The following is a 5,693-nucleotide window of genomic DNA, read 5'->3' as shown; positions in this document are numbered from 1 at the left end:
ACCATCTTAGATGAGGGATGGTGGCAAGAGAGGAGAACGTCAAATCATGTTGAGTACTTTGGGCTTTATTTATGAGTACTTTAAAAAAAAAAAAAAGATTTTATTTTTAAGTAATCTCTATCGCCAACGTGGGATTTGAACTCACAACCCTGAGATCAAGAGTTCAATGGTTTACCAACTGAGCCAGCGAGGTGCCCCTACTTATGAGTACTTTTAATGCTCACATAACCATGTGTTTTAGGTATTTTCTCTATTTGTGCAAGTGAAGCAATAGGCTCCATAAACAAGTCTCTCATTCGGGTCATAAAGCAACAGAACTAGTCTGGCCCTGAAGCCTCTGTGCTGTCTGTTATGTGGGCTGTAAGTACTGAAAATTCAGCTAGCGTGTAACAGGATGAACCTACTCTTTATTAAGCCTTTCATGCTGTGGATGGAGACATAGGGGCTCATACAATACTCTTTCTAGCCCAATTCTTTGTTGCTAAAGCACTATACAAAAGCAGTATTAGATTGTTCTGGGGAGTAGAAATGAATTGAGGAGAAACAATGAATCCTCATGAAACTACTAAATAACAGCGCACTATATTATAGCCCAGCAGGTTGAATTGAAATGATAGCTCAGTATACTGACAAGTGTTGAATTTGCTTGGCATCAACAGTGAGTGCCATTGGAGTTGAGAAGGGGACCTGGTGTTTGTTGGAGTGGACAGCAAGGCTTCATGGAAACAGTGAGAACTGAGCTTTCAGAGACCATAGGAGGAATGAAAGAATCAAATTTGTTTTCGAGAAGCAAACTATGGAAGCAGTGGGTAGGTCTCCACGAGGCAAGACCAGAGGCTAGAAGACAACTTTTGAGACCAGAGAGATAGTCAAGGCCGGAGAAGGTGAGAGTCTGAGGCTTGCAAACTGCTGCAGGGATGGAAGGAGGCCCTAATCGAGTAGTGATGGAGAAGATGATAGTAAAAGAAATAAAAAAATACCAACTGAGATTCATAAAACAATTACTATATGCTAGGCACTGTTCTAAGGATGCGATGGGAATTATTTTATTAATTTGTTCAATAAATAGCTGAGTTTCTGCTATACCACAGACACAGATCCAGAGATAGCAGTGAATAAAACCAACAAAAATCCTTGCCCTCATAGAGCTTATATTCTACTTGGGGAGACAGACAATAAAAAAGCTAAATTAAAAAATTTAGTTAGTTGGATAGTGCTAAGAGCTAAAGGGAAAAAATAATGCAGGAAAAGGGAAAATGCAGTGTTGAGGAGGGGTGTAAAAATCTTAGATAGCAGAGTCCATAAAGACCTCAATAAAAGGTGAGATTTGAATAGACCTAAAGGAATGAGGGACCTAGCCACAAAGGTATCTAGGGAAGAGTCTTCCATGCAGAGAGAATAGCAGGTGCAAAGTCCCGGAGGCAGAAGCATACGTGATAAATTCCAGTAGCAGTGGGAAGGTTGGTTTGGCCAGTCTCAGGTGAAGGAGGGGAAGAGAAATTACGAAAGTGGTAAAAGCAATAATAGGGTCCCAGTCTCATAGGACCTTGAAAGCCATGATAAGAACTTTGGTTTTTACTCCGAGTGACTGTCACTGGAACATGCTGAGCAGAAGAGTGACATGATGTAACTTGAATTTTTTCTGATTTTTGAGACTAGATTGCAGAAACAAGGGCAGGATCAGAGAAACCACTAGTGCTGTAATCCAGGAGAGAGACGATGGTGGCTCCAAACACAGTGGTTGCAATGCAGGTGATGAGAAGTGATCAGTTTCCGATTACAGTTGAAGATACACAAAGTCTATAAAATTTGCTAATGGATCAGATATATGTGTGTGTGTGTGTGTGTGTGTGTGTGTGTGTGTGTATGTACATGATCGATAGAGAGACACCAAGGGTATTTCTAATGGTTTTGGCTGAGCAGCTGGAAAAAAATGGAATTGGCCTTAACTGACATGGAGAAGACTGTAGGAGGAGCAAGCTATTTTTGCAGGGAGGTAGACATTGGGAGTTCAGTTTGGGACCTGTTAGATTAGAGATGTCAAGTTGGCAGCTGGATAATTTGGGCTGGACTTCAGAGGAGTGGTCTGCATTGGAGATATAAAAATGCAGGAATGATCATCATGTAGGTGATGTTTAAAGCCATGAGACTGGGTGAGATGGCTAAGGAGCGAATAGGTAGAAAAATGAAAGGGTCCCAGGGCTAACCACTGGGCCTGCTGACATTCAGAGGTTGTAGAATTGAAGAAGAAGAAGCTATTACAGGACAGAAAGATGGAGCAGCCGGAAAGGCGGGAGAAAGACCAGGCAAGCGTGCTGTCCTGAAAGCCAAGTGAAGAAAGTGTTCCAAGGAGAAGAGAGTCAAGAATCCGTACAATGCTGCTGATAGATCAAGTTAGATGAGGGTTGGGAAATAATTACTGGATTTATCAATACGGGGTCATGAGTACTATGTCAAGAGCAGTTTCTGAGTGGAGATTCAAGCAATAATAGGAGGAGAGAAGTTGATTCTGTGAGTGTAGACCATTCTCTCTGGGAGTTTTGCTCTAGAGAATGAGGGGAATACAGCAGTGCAAGATGGGGAGCTGGGGTCAAGGGAGGTTTTTCTTAAGGTGGGAGAGACAACAGCATGTGTGTAGGCTGATGGAAATGACCTTGTGGAGACCGAGAAACTGATGAAGAAAGGGGGGAGAATTTAGTAGTGAGAGGGGCGGGCTCTAAGACGCTGGAAGTGAGTTGATCTTAGTATAGAGCTAAGTTCAGCTATAGAAGCAGGACAGCACAAGGAGAATACAAGCATAGATAGATGCTTCACATTTAAATTAGTTAAACATTAAATAAAATTTATAACCTGTTTCCTTCTGTTGCACTAGTCACATTTCAGGTGTTTAGCAACCAACCACTTGTGACTAAGGGTATGCCAACCGGACAGAGTAGATTAAACATTTCCATCATGAGCTCCCGAAGTTCCTTTGGCCAGTGCTTGTCTAAGGTAAGGTCGTGGGGGTGAGCAATGGAGGCCCGGTAGGTGGAGGAGAGGGTTATTGGAGGAGAAATCAGCGTGTTGGAAAGCTGATCTGTGTGTCCTTTGAGATGGCAAGACTCAAGACGGGATGATTCTGGGGAAAGTGAAGGTGAGACAGATATCAAAATAATCAAAATGTGGTAACAATGACTGGAGCCTGGTCTAGAGGTAGCAACAAGGAGCAAAAAGAGCTCCATCCCACCTCCAGCCCCATGGAAGAGATCCAACCACCACTGCAGAGGCTGCAGGGGAAGCAGTGTCCCTAGGGGACAGAGCCAAGTTTCAGTTAGGGAGGTGAAAGGAATACTCCGAGGAGATAGAGTGAAAGGAAGATTCTGCCGATGACTGACCCAAGTTCCAGAGGGCCGGAGATAGGGAGGAATGCCAGATGAGGTCAGGAAATAGGGTGGGCATTAGACTCCCAGGGATGAGAGGTCACCTGGGGGTCTCATGGGGAGGGACATCAGTGAGGATAGGGGACATGGTGAGGTCAGCCCTGATGTTCACATGGCAGATTGGGAGGGACTGAGGGATCTTGACAGGAGCTACACATGTTCTGGGATCCCCCTGGATGGCTGCTGGGAGAGGCGTGATTCTGGCACAGGGGTGGCCTCTTCTGGCTGCTGCCTAAAGGTAGCCTTATCTGATCTCCACAACACAGGGAAGGGAGTACGGCTATTATTCCAATTGCACAGAAGGCAGGTAGGATGTAAAATCAACAGGACTTGGTGAATGGAGGGCCTTAATTTGCAGGTTGAATCTGGTCTTAATTACCAGTGGGGAAGTTAAGAAGGGAGTCTATTTGGATGTGAAATTGGAGGAGGTGAAGGGTCTGGGAAGCAGATTCTCCAATTCCCATTTAGCAGGCTTTGAGTGGCAGGTGCAGACAGAGAAGATTGATAAATGGAAGGGAGTTGAAGATGCTCAGAAATACAGAAGTAGTCTTGGCTCATGTGTCTGGGCAGGAGAGGTTGATTTGGAAGTCAGCAGGCCAGGCAAAGCAGATTTCTCAGTCCTAGGTCTTCCCAGGTGGAGGTCTTACTACCACAGTGAAAGCAGAATTGTTTTCTAGGGGTGAGAAACAAGAAGAGATTAGAAGCAGATTTCAATTTGAGAACTTGACAAAATCCCAGCTGCTGCCCTCAAACTATCCGTATAATATCTTTTCCCTTGCCGTGTTCTGAAGGATTTTTTCTCAATTTTATTGCTGATGTAAGGTTTATGCTTTTGAAATATTGCTTTAACAGTGACCTCTAGTGTTACAATGAGATCTCTGCTAACCGATGAGGCGGGCTGCAAACAAAAATTCCTTAACCTAAGCATCATTGCATAGATTCATTTTGCCAGAAGGTACCTTAATAAATTATTCAATCCATCCTTCTGCCTTTGGGGAGGACATCGCTTGGACAATTCCAGGTCACTTCCCTTCAAGGCGGATGTAATGGAGTTTGAGAAAGTTCAGAGAATTACAACTAGAGTAAACAGGGAAAGAGATGTATTTTCTAGTGAGAATACATTTTTTTTTTAGATAAAAAAGAAGACACTGCAGACTAGAAAGTGGGTGAGTCTAAAACGCTGAGCTAATAGAACAAACAAATCTCCAAGTGCAAGATCTAAGAGGCACCTCTTTGAAACTATGTCAAGGTCGCTTTAGCATAATATTGGCCACCACTTTGGGGCATTTGCTCTGTGCCAAGTATGCTGACAGTCCCCTTAAGGTAAGAACCTTTATTATCTCCATTTTACAGATAAGGAAATCAATGTAAAGCAATCAACTAATTAACCAGGGCAGCACAACTGGAAGGGGGCAAAATCAGGATGGGAACATAGAATTTTCCACTTCCATGTCTGTGCCCCTAACCTGTAAATGCAACAATCCTTTAATAAGCAAGAATGCTAATTTAGATAGAGGATGGCCATGAATCAGTAAATTGACAAAAGCTCAAAATTTAAGTTTGTTCAAGAAAAGTGTGGATGTGGACATGGCAGTTTGGGAACATAGGGGATCTTTTCGGGAATGGGAGGTTGGTTCCCTTTCCTTTCCCACGCGGAGCTCCTCAGTCCTAGAAAACCTCTGATCTGCCCCCTGAGTGCTGATTGTCATGTCCTTACTGCCTACCAAATCTATGGACCTTCGGGGAAGAAACCCCAAGCAGATCGAGCCAGGCATTCAATCTTTGAAAATCCTCACCAGCAGAAAAAGTCTTTATGGCTAATCTAAATCCCTCTTGTTGACGCCCATTTTCTTGTATTCTGTCATCAGTGAAGATGGAAAGAGTTGACCATAATCCTGTCTAACCTTTTCTGTAGGTAAGCACTGTTGTTAAGTCACTCTCCAGCCTTCTGGTCTACCTGCCTTCACGATACATAGTCTTCATCCTTTTGACTATCTCCATAGGTCTTGTCTCTCTGGAGGCTTTAATGCCTCCCATGGGAGCATTTCCAACCTTAAAGAGATGTTTGTGCTTGTGTATTTAATAAATCATAAAATGTCTTCCTCCATAACATTCATGCAATGTTTCTCATTTTCAAAGGACTCCCATATACCTTATTTTGCTTGATTCTCACTTGTTTGTCCTTGTTTGACAGAATTGCAAGTGAGGCTCTGGAAAGTGACATGATTTGCCCAACATCCCCTAAGGGAATAGTGGAAAAAATAACAAGGTTGT

General features: G+C 43.3%; 1 long non-coding RNA gene across 1 annotated transcript; it reads right to left on the bottom strand.

Annotated features, from left to right (window-relative positions):
• Nucleotides 1-2,606: 2,606 nt before the first annotated feature.
• LOC128776428 (uncharacterized) lies at nt 2,607-4,648 on the bottom strand. The gene is made up of 3 exons (XR_008421474.1): nt 4,379-4,648; nt 3,799-4,092; nt 2,607-3,118 (listed from the first exon to the last, which is right to left on the bottom strand). It is a non-coding gene; the product is annotated as an uncharacterized LOC128776428 (long non-coding RNA).
• Nucleotides 4,649-5,693: the final 1,045 nt, after the last annotated feature.

Source organism: Panthera pardus, unplaced genomic scaffold (genome assembly GCF_024362965.1).
Source record: "Panthera pardus isolate Hobbes unplaced genomic scaffold, ASM2436296v1 HiC_scaffold_13, whole genome shotgun sequence".
NCBI lineage: Eukaryota > Metazoa > Chordata > Mammalia > Carnivora > Felidae > Panthera > Panthera pardus.
Note: the sequence above shows the minus strand (reverse complement) of the source record. Positions and strands in the feature narration are given on the sequence as shown.